The sequence below is a fragment of the Pelophylax lessonae genome (genome assembly GCF_965119305.1).
Source record: "Pelophylax lessonae genome assembly, chromosome: 6".
Classification (NCBI taxonomy): Eukaryota; Metazoa; Chordata; class Amphibia; order Anura; family Ranidae; genus Pelophylax; species Pelophylax lessonae.
In genome coordinates this window covers 87,531,122-87,542,180 of record NC_138773.1, presented here as the reverse complement: position 1 = coordinate 87,542,180, position 11,059 = coordinate 87,531,122, and the positions used below count along the sequence as shown (strand labels likewise).

General features: G+C 40.5%; 1 protein-coding gene across 4 annotated transcripts in view; it reads left to right on the top strand.

Moving 5' to 3' along the window:
* Positions 1-1,890: 1,890 nt before the first annotated feature.
* Positions 1,891-11,059, top strand: part of ELFN1 (extracellular leucine rich repeat and fibronectin type III domain containing 1) — an 895,638-nt gene continuing 886,469 nt past the window's right edge. For 2 of the 4 annotated variants that reach the window (XM_082260827.1, XM_082260824.1), the window contains exons 1-2: positions 1,891-2,438; positions 5,043-5,280. The gene's annotated coding sequence lies outside the window, so the exon portion shown is untranslated. Of the gene's footprint in view, positions 2,439-2,672; positions 2,786-2,806; positions 2,877-5,042; positions 5,281-11,059 lie in introns of those variants that run through there. The other 2 variants (XM_082260825.1, XM_082260826.1) reach the window with 2 other exon arrangements.

The window sequence follows — 11,059 nt, the reverse complement described above, 5'->3', positions numbered from 1 at the left end:
AATACATATTTTACTGCCTCCAGTCCTGGAAAGGTTGACCCTGCATATAAGGGCTCTGCGGATGCAACACCTAATATGCAAATATGGTCTTATCACTGATATGTGAACAACATTCGGAAAATGAAAAACTTGGTGTATAGATAACAGGATTGAATTTTCAGGAAAGTTCATTTCTGACCAACAGTGATATAAGGAGAAGAGAAGGAGATGTGAAAAGCAATAGGCAGAGCTAACTGAACTGATCTGTACAAAGCAAGTAGATACACCCAGGATTGCACTAACCCTGTTGATCCAGAATAAAGCACATCTCAGATCTTTCCAAAATGTGCCTTAAATAAATAATATGATGCCCATAAATTCTAAATTCTGATTTATCCAAGATCACATAATTCTCTGGTCAAGGTTCAAAAAGGTTGGATTTTCAAAGATTTGGCAATAAAAAACCCTTAAGACTTGGATAAAGTGTCTTAGGGTTCTCTGTTAGTCCTAACACAGTACATTCCAACATATTGTTGGAAATATTTTCAGATCCTCCTAGAAAGACAAGGAATGACAGTGACATGAGTATCAACAGGGTGAAGTGAGAAATAAACTGTACAGAATATACAGCTTCTTAAAACAACAGGTGAGTTGAGATGGTGAAAAAAGGGACAACTGTGAAAAAAGGGTGCTAAAAGGGGGGCACTAGCATAAATGAAAGCTAAACACAAAATTGAACTGCCTGAGGCAGAAGGATAGGAAGAAAGAAAGAAAGAAAGAAAGAAAGAAAGAAAGAAAGAAAGAAAGAAAGAAAGAAAGAAAGAAAGAAAGAAAGAAAGAAAGAAAGAAAGAAAGAAAGAAAGAAAGAAAGAAATGGCGGGAAGGAAGGAAGGAAGGAAGGAAGGAAGGAAGGAAGGAAGGAAGGAAGGAAGGAAGGAAGGAAGGAAGGAAGGAAGAAAGATGAACATGTAATGTTAGAAAAAAAAAACAGGGAGAGAAATATCCAAGAACAGGGAGAGGATATAGATAGAAAGGTGAATGCATGGCAAAAGAACTGGAAAGAAGGCAAACAATGGGGGGAAAGTGGCAGCGCAATAAAGGGAAATACAGAAAAGGAATGAGGGTGAGGCAGAAAGAGAGAAAGAAAGATAGAGAGAGGACATGGATAAAAAGTGGGAAGGGGAAGAGATACAGGGAGTTAATGGAGTATGGGAGGAAGGGGTAAGGGAAAGGGGAGGGAGAGCTAGACAAGACAGAAGACTGGAGACTAGAGAGGAGTAGTCCAGTAAAAGAGAGCCAGTATAGGCAGGTACACAATTGGTTTTGGCATAAATAGAGGGAATGGAGAATAAATAGAGTAGGGAACTGTCTAGACAGGTGTAAAGACCAGACAGTACAGGGACCTTACATCAGAAAAAAAGACTAAGATACTTATTAAAAGACAGGAAAGAAAGAAGGAGAGTGTGCAGGACAAATCATAACACATTGATCAGAAGAAAAAAATAGTTAAAGATGAACAAAAAGCATGAACAAATCATGAAAAGATAGGCCGAGGGGAACATACAGCAGTATAAAGAAGTTGTTGAAAAAAAAAAAAGAAAAATAAATTGAAAATAAAAACATTAAGCACAAAAGTAAGTATGGAAATCAGTAACAAAAAATAAAAAAAATAAAGATGGATAGAAATATATAGCACATAAAACATCTTCATGAAAGTGTTCCAAGTTCCTTATGATACAGCTGCAACAGGGGTAAAAAAGAAAAAGTAGTGCCTGTAGATGTAGAGAAGAAGTAATGATAAAGAAGACAGAGAAGAGAAGAGAATTGCAGTGAGCCATTAATAACCAGGGAGCGGATGGTGTGGATAAATCACAGTGGGTCTGTAGTGGGAGAGCTTGGTTAAAGGGGCAGTGGGTGGAGGGACGATGTTCACACTGCAGATCTATTTGCTCGTCATCATCATCATCTCTCAGCTCTTTGGCAAACAATTTGACTAGGAGCCCCAATGCTTTAACTTCACATTACGCCCCACTGAATCAACATGCTGCTTAAGTTACACCTCCTTCCCTTCTTTCTCCAGGACTCCCCACAATAAACCCAGAACAGCCACCAAGAATGTGCTCCATCACCCCCTCCGACAAAGAATGTGCTTCTACCTAACTGCCACTGCAAACGCTCTCCATCCCAGCTCCTGTGCACAGCTGCCTGCAGTCCAGGAGAGCCGGGGGTGCCGGCGGCAGCTCTCCATCATCAGCACTGCCTCTGAATTAATCACCTTGCATTGAATGAAGCTTTGAGGTCCCTGCTTGACGCAGTGAGGAAACTGCTGCGGCTCTTTTCTCAGGCCAGCCCTTGGATCTGTCTATAGAAGGCAGCTCTTCTCCCCTGTGCTGGAATTCACCACTGTCCTGAAGAGACCTGATCGCCAACACAAGAGGAGCCCCGATGTCTCAGGCAAGGTAAGTGGCATCCTCTCCTTCCTCCGGAGCTCCCTTCCCTTGCCGCAGTAGGCTGTAGAATCTAGCCGGCAATAGATGAAGGCGAGCTTAGGCTATGGATCACCCTTGCAGCTTGGCTGGATGACTTGTCTCTGGATTATAGCAATGCTTGTGATGCTATTGCTCTAATGGAAAAAAAAAAGCTGATAGAGTTCAGAGCACATTTTAGATTCTGCTCAGGCAGCGAGGGGGTTAATTTCCAGCTCCAGATGTGATAGGAGCCGGGCTGGCTGGGGGGGGGAAAGAACTGATGGAGGGGATCTGTAGACTCAACAGCCCAACTCCTAGATCGCTAAGCCCTGGGATCGGTGAGTTCTGGGAGGCTTCCAGTACATTGGGGCTGTGATCAGCTACTGGTGGACCACTAGAAGGCTAGTAATAGGGTTGGCTGTCTAGAGGGTTAATCTAGATGATCACTAGAAGGCTAGTAGTAGGGTCAATGGAAGACTAGCAATGGCATTGGCTGTCTACAGGTTTAATCTGGCTGATCACTAGGTAGTAGAGTTCTCTGGTTGATCACTAGATAGTAGGGTTATCTGGCTGATCACAAGAAGAATAGCAATATGACTTGCTGTCTAAAAGGTTAATCTGGTTAAACACTAGAACACTAGTAGTAGAGGTCTCTGGTTGATCACAAGAAGACTAGTAGTAGAGTTGGCTGTCTAGAGCATTAATCTGGCTGAAAAATAGTAGTAGGGTTCTCTGGCTGATCACAAGAAGACTAGTAGTAGGGTTGGCTGTCTAGAGGGTTAAACCAGCTGATCACTACATGTAGTAGGGTTTACTGGCTGGTCACTAGAGTAGACTAGCATTAGCACTTGCTGTCTAGATGGTTAATCTGGCTGATCACTTGAAAACTAGTAGTATAGGTTTCTGGTTGATAACAAGACTAGTAGTAGAGTTGACTGTCTAGAGGGTTATTCTGGTTGACAACTAGAAGACTAGCAGAAGGGTTTTCTAGCTTCTCACCAAAAGACTAGCTGAAGAGTTGGCTGTCTGGAGGGCTAATCTAGTTGATCATTAGAAGACTAGTAGCAGGGTTGGCTGTTTGGAGGGCTAATCTAGCTGATCATTAGAAGACTAGTAGCAGGGTTGGCTGCCCAGAGGGTTTATCTGGCTGATCACTAGGAGTAGACTAGTAGTAGGGTTGGCTGTACAGAGGGTTAATATGACTGATCACCAGGAGAGGACTAGTAGTGGTGTTGGCTGTCTATATGATTAATCTGGCTGATCACTAGTAGAAGTCTAGTAGTAGAATTGGCTGCCCAGAGGGTTAATCTGGCTGATCACTAGTAGAGGACTAGTAGTAGGGTTGGCTGTCTGTAGGGTTATTCTTGCTGATCACTTGTAGAGCATTAGTAGTAGGGTTGGCTGTCTGTAGGGTTAACATGGCTTATAACTAGGAGAGGACTAGTAGTGGGGTTGGCTGTCTATAGGGTTAATCTTGCTGATCACCAGTAAAAGACTAGTCATGGAGTTGGCTGCTCAGAGGGTTAATCTGGTTGATCACCAGTAGAAGACTAGTAGTGGGGCTGGCTTTCCAGAGGGTTAATCTGGCAGATCACCAGTACAAGACTAGTAGTGGGGTTGGCTGTCTATAGGGTTAATCTCTCTGATCACCAGTAGAAGACTAGTAGTGGGGTTGGCTGTCTAGAGGGTTAATCTGTCTGATCACCAGTAGAAGACTAGTAGTGGGGTTGGCTGTCTATAGGGTTAATCTGTCTGATCACCAGTAGAAGACTAGTAGTGGGGTTGGCTGTCTATAGGGTTAATCTCTCTGATCACCAGTAGAAGACTAGTAGTGGGGTTGGCTGTCCAGAGGGTTAATCTGGCTGATCACCAGTGGAAGACTAGTAGTGGGGTTGGCTGTCCAGAGGGTTAATCTGGCTGATCACCAGTAGAAGACTAGTAGTGGGGTTGGCTGTCTAGAGGGTTAATCTGTCTGATTACCAGTAGAAGACTAGTAGTGGGGTTGGCTGTCTATAGGGTTAATCTCTCTGATCCCCAGTAGAAGACTAGTAGTGGGGTTGGCTGTCCAGAGGGTTAATCTGTCTGATCACCAGTAGAAGACTAGTAGTGGGGTTGGCTGTCTAGAGGGTTAATCTAGATGATTACCAGTAGAAGACTAGTAGTGGGGTTGGCTGTCTATAGGGTTAATCTGTTTGATCACCAGTAGAAGACGAGTAGTGGGGTTGGCTGTCCAGAGGGTTAATCTAGTTGATCACCAATAGAAGACTAGTAGTGGGGTTGGCTGTCCATAGGGTTAATCTGGCTTTACAATGGCTGCGATCTAAGACTATTCCTGCGCAAAGGCTCCTTCCCTTTGACTTCCCTTCTTCTCCCCTAATAATAAATGGCCGGGGTCTAGTCTGTAAAACGGATTGATGGGCAGCCTCGTAAAACTTTAACACGTAGCCATCATTTACCACTCAGATCCAATCCGTCATTAGACTGACAGGCAGTGGACTTTTGCTTGGTGCCTGTTGTCGGGGAAGGGTAGCGGTGGGGGGTAGTAGTTGAATGCCTAGTGTGTACCCTTGTGTCTTTTTTCTTTTCCTCCTGAAGAGGGATCCTTTGACTGTTGTGTGATTCCGGTTGTCCCGGGTGAATTGGTTGAGCTGGCGATGTCCTGAAGGTGGCAGAGGAGGTTTCAGCACCAGCGGATGGCGGACAGCTCCCGGCTCCACTAGAGATCGCCCGGAGTCCTGAATCTCAGCCCTGGAGCTGTCCAGCAACGTCTCTCCCCATGACATGCACTGCAAGGAGCTTTCCCCTCGCCTATCCTCAGCTGGACTTTAATCAGGTATGGAATCTATATGTCTCTATACATAGCTATACCCTGCTGCACATGCCGACAGTCCTAATGTAATGTCATGTCTATAATATTAGCCCAATCAACATGCATTGACTTTCAAGGCTCCATTTCCCATGCTCCTAGTCCATTTTACAAATTGTATTTTTTTTTTTTCTAGCAGCAACGGTTCTATATATAGCTCTTGCCTTAAAACCAGCTCTGTGATATCTAGCCACTAGGATGGTTAATACAACTGTTGCAATTTAGAATCTACGCATTTTCATTGTCTGATCCAAAGCTGTGAGATAGAGAGATCTGAGATGCCTGTAGGCTGAAGCTCATCTTTATATGTTTTTTTTTTTTTTTTTTCTTCTTCTTCTTCAAAGCAATGAGAAAGGCTGTCTATACTGTGCCAGTCTAGCCAGTCTTTAGGTTTTTTTTTTTTTTTTTTTAATACAGATTAAGCTGTTTGCTGATCAGTTTAGAACTTGTCGAAAATGAGTAATGGCCTTGATTGCATGCGGTCCTCTAGAGAATGGAATCTGCCGCCTGCTGATCCTGAATACTAAGCTTTGCCTGGTTTTATTCACCCTTTATTGGAAATAAAGAGATTCGGCTTGGTTTAATTTGCTCTGTTAATTTCCACTGTCAGATTTGTCTGGTTATATCCCATGAAGGGGGACATAAAGGATTGTCGGTTGTGGAGGACTTAGAGTAAGTGAATGCAATGCTCAATACAGTAGATAATAAGTTGGCACTTTGTACTGTTAGCGTTCTTTGGAAAGTAAAGCAGAGTTGAGAAAGTGAATTGTGCAATTTCCTTATAATTTAGTGCTTCATTATATTGAACCCTTCAATGGTTTGGGGAGATGTTGGCAGGGTGAATCCTGCATTCATATCCTATACCTCTTGGGACTCCAGTAGTAAGATCTTTGCACATGGGTTTCTAGGGCTGCCCACCCTCCAGTTACTCTCACTCTGTCTGCTTGTTTTTTAATTACTTTGTGCTATGGAGGAAGCAAAAGGAGTAGAAAAAACTCCTCCATCTACAGCAGAAAGAGTGAGACTTTAAACTGGTGTGAAAAACTTGGAATTTCCAAGATGGAGCTTTGCTTACTGAGGTTCCTCAGAGAAATGAAAAGTTAAAGAACGATCCAAGCCATCAAAACTCATCTGTATCTAAAAAAGAAGATCTTGATACACTGGACCTTTCAGAACAATTTTGCTGCAATGCATTAAATGGTATTGATTTTAAAATATCAGTACATGGTAGAAGATTATTTTTTAGATTTTGTGTAGTTACTGTGATTTATTCATGTATAGAGGCCACCCATGCTACTGAATTGATGCCATGGCCAATCATGTATTATGATATGGTAAGCCTGTTGGCTCTAGTATACTCTGGTACAGACTGATAGGACTTTGTATGTCATTTGCCATTATATGCTTCATATATTCCTTTTAAATGCTGTCTACTTGACATATTTGACCCATAACTCAAATGAGTGCTGGACATACCCTACACGCATGTCATGTTTTGACACACAGTCAGTGGAAGCTTGAACACAGCAGATTGTTCTGTCACTTTAATAAGTATACCCTGTAGAACCTAAGATGTCACTTTAATAAATTAAATGGAGCGTGGTATTGTTGCTTTAACAAATATGTCCAATGAAGCATATCAACACGGACTGCACTGTGGCAAATTGAACGCAATATCACTTCAACGGATTTTATGGGAAAGGTGTGTTGTATATTCTTAGTAATGGTTAGATGCATCGTGGGGTCAGTGTAGAGTCACAGCCTTAACAGTCCAATGCATCAACTTTCAGTTAATAAATCCCACAAACACAATCTATATGTTAATATATCATCCGTGATAGTGGCTTTTCAAATTCTCTAGTTATTTACTGCCATCCAAAATAAGATCAAGAGTCAACAGGGGTTACTTTGATCGCCTGGTGATTAAATTTGGCCTTGGTCGATGATGGGAAACTGATGGTGATGTCACACATGAGGTCATTATGGAATTCCCCTCTAGGCAAAGGGTTTCCCTTGAATACCCAATCACTGAAAAATTCCTTGATGGATCCAAACATACTGGTAGTTTCCACTTTGAGGAGTCTTTATAACTGTTCACAGTTTTAGGATATTTCTGTCTGATGAAAGCCATTCAGTTTTACTATGGCAAGCTAATTTTAGCAATAAGCCTTAATTCCTTTTTTGATTATAACTCTTATTAAGCATTGGTATTAATTAAAATCCTCATTCTCTTAAAATTCCGTTCAGTCATTTTTTAATCGCCTTGCCATTACCACGCAGTATAAGCACATAAAATGATTTGCTTGCCAATGTGTCGATTGGAAGGATTAATTTCACAACGGAGGAGTGAACCAGATATACAGCGTCGATGCGCATAGACATCTGCGATGTCTGGTGTACAATTTTTGTGTATGTGTTTCATTTACTTATTTGTGGTTTAGGTCACAAAGGAGATTTCAGTAGCATCCACTTGATGCATTGCAGCCACAATTAGAATGACAGATGCTGCTGTAGTTTCCATTCGAGTAAGAGAATTAATGATAGGCACGGGAACAAAATAGCTTGCCAATCAGAAAGACCATTGTTTAGCGGCAAATTCAGTTGCCAAAGCATTCTGATTGCATTTTAATGAAGCGAAAATAATATCCCACATGCCCTGGGCAGCCACAACCCATTGCAACATGGCGGGCAGGTTAATGTAAGGGGAGAGGGGAAGTACAACATATGATTATGTTGACTCTACAGGAGGCAATTGAACATGTGGTCAAAGATTAATGGCCTATTCCCCATTGAGCACTTGTCCTTGCTATCTCCCATCCATTGCATTGTTAGTTTGAATTCTCTAATTAATCTAGTTATGTCTCCATTGTCCTGGGTAATTTGCGCAATTTGCTGATATTTGGGCAGCGGTGACATCCCAGGTAATCTCCACAGCTTGTAGGAATAGAGTTGAACACAGCAGGTAGACTCCCTTCTTTAATGGTGCTTTTAATTTGCGAAACATAACGCAGGTACAGCTCCGTGCTCCTGTTTGCTTTTCTTCTGAAAATGTCACATCTAACAGCTTGCCACCTGCTCCATCAGAAATAGGGATGTGATAATTATGCAAGGATTCAAAGGAACTGTCTTCCGACTGCTCTGCGCTTGGATTGTTGAACATCACCTCCTAACAGTAAGAATTTAATTTAGTTCTGGATTGTGCTGCGTTTCTGTTGCTTACTACAGCGACAACTCTCAGTGAATATATTGTTAGTAAATGAAATTTAGCCTTTATATGTGAGACAAAAAGAGAAAGTGATAAATAACTTGAAATTACACAACTCCAGTACATACTGGAGTACAATACTTACACACAATGTCCTCTGGCTTTACAAGCTCTCAAAGGGCTCAGAAAAGACCTCCACCATCAAACAGCAATTGTGTAAACTGGGATAATCTGAAATGAATATAGATCTAGCACTGTCGACCAACCATCTCTTTCTATTATTTTTTATTTTTTTTTCTATTATTATCGATGAGCTTATAGAAGCGTTGTCTCTCTATTAGCGATCATGTGGATTTAAAAAAAAAGATCAATGTTGAGTCCCGATCATCCAAATCAATTTCCTCCTATGGAAATCTAAAAATACTCTTTCACCAAAAGAACACTAATCTGAAAGAGAAGACCTAAATTCATTCACATAAAGCCAATGTGTCTGTAGTTTTCATATATCTTTGGAAATTTCCTGAATTAGATGTTGGACATGTTCACTTTGAATTACCATTTTTTTGTATATGAATTGTATTATGTTAATGAAGAGTTATAGGTTAAGGCAAGGTTACATGAGGTGTCTTTAAATGATATTACGGCACAATAAATGAGTTGTGCATAAGTTATTATCTTTTTCAACAAGGAACGTTTACAATATTTCTAAAGAATAACACATTTCTTAAATTTTAAATGATGAGACAAAGTAAGCACCTCCAGGTGCTGGATCACTGAGTCCATGTTTCAAATAAACACCCTAGGGGCCGTGTAACTTGGGAAATTCTGATATGCAAATTCTGACCTACTCCTGTGGTCAATAACCAAGCTTTACCCACTCCCACCTTCTGTATGGGATCATTGATCCATCAGGATATGGGCAATCTCATTTTCCAATAATCAGGTGCAGAAGGTGGAATGGGATGGAACCAAGCAGTTGACAATGGGAGGAGAATGATATTCTCATGCTAGGGTGCCCATGGATTCGAGCAATACTGAAGGCAACTGGAGGTGCCAGCTTTATCTCAGCAAGTTTAACCAGTTTCAGGTTTGCATTAATGTTAAATAATGTTAAGAATTCCTGGACATAGCATAGGATCTTTCTCAACCTAAAGTTAAATACGACCGACACGCTTTTTTAAAAAAAAAATTTTATTGTAGCTATAAAACTACACAACTGTTTTGTTCTTGTTTTTTTCAGATAAGACAACTTATGCTTTATGTCTACTTGTATTTAAAATGTATGTTATGTGGTTTAGTATTAGTTAAGGTCAGCCCTTACTTTTTTGTAAAATAATAATGAATGGACTAGTGAATCTAAATTGAACATTTGTATATGTTAAACAAAATTGGAATATCATTTATAGATAAATATGTAATATATTTTTATTGTATTCTTGGATGTACTTTAAAGCTAAGAACAAGGGGGCAGCACAAAGTTGTCTTGCTTCCACATGGGTCCTCCATTAGCTTGAAGGGGCAGCTAACATAATATTCATTGGCACTAGTAATGTAAAATATGTAATTTTCCCTCCAAATTGAGGAAACACTGCACAAATATTTACAGATGTTATTAAGAAGATATCATATTTAGACTTACGTTTTCTTTAAAGAAAGTTTACAAAATAAGGCTGCATGCATGATATTTTTTTTTCTATCTCTACAACTCATTTAATATCATATAGCTGCACGATGTCTGAAGTAAGCGACAATCCAACCGAAGTGACAATATATGCAGTGTGGATCATTTGACTTATCTTTTTATAGTTCTCAGCTTAGTGTAAAACTTACTGTGTTGGTGTCTTAAACTGCTCCCAGTTTGCTTGTGCTTGTTATTGTTTCAACATCCCCTCAATTATTACTGTCTTTGATATTCATTATTCATGAACACTGATCAATATAATGACATAGCTCTCTCCTTCTTTCCAGATAGTCATGTTAACAAGTTGCAAAATTCTTAATGGCAGTAATAGTATTTGCACAATAAGGAGGGGTTTGGGAATGTAATCCATCAGTAGAACTGCACAAGAGGGACATGGGTGTTAAATGTTTAATTCCTGAGCGGTGCTTTTTCTGTAGCTTGTTGTTTTTTTTTCTATTGGTTTGCAGAATTAGTTTTCTTGTAGGGATTCTGTATATTACTATTTTGGTGCCTGCATAAGCTGAAGTAATGCAATGTATGCCGCGTGTTGAAGGCTTGTTGTCTTGGATGCCATTCCTACTATTGACTATGTGACAAACTAAGTTCAGCACGTTGTCACTGCTTGCTGTTGTAGCAAGCATGTGAATTGTGAACTGTATGTTTAATATACACAATAAATTTGTTCTCACCATCAAGGTCAAGTGCCGATAGTTTTCTGCATAAGGCTCCTGAAAACAAGAGGTAGTGTGCACACAGTAGCTGCTCAATGTTTTACTAATCAAGGAGATATCCTTTACACACCCCACTAGCACCTGATCCCCTTCTTTCTAGACATTTAACACCTAACCTGCCCCTAAAAC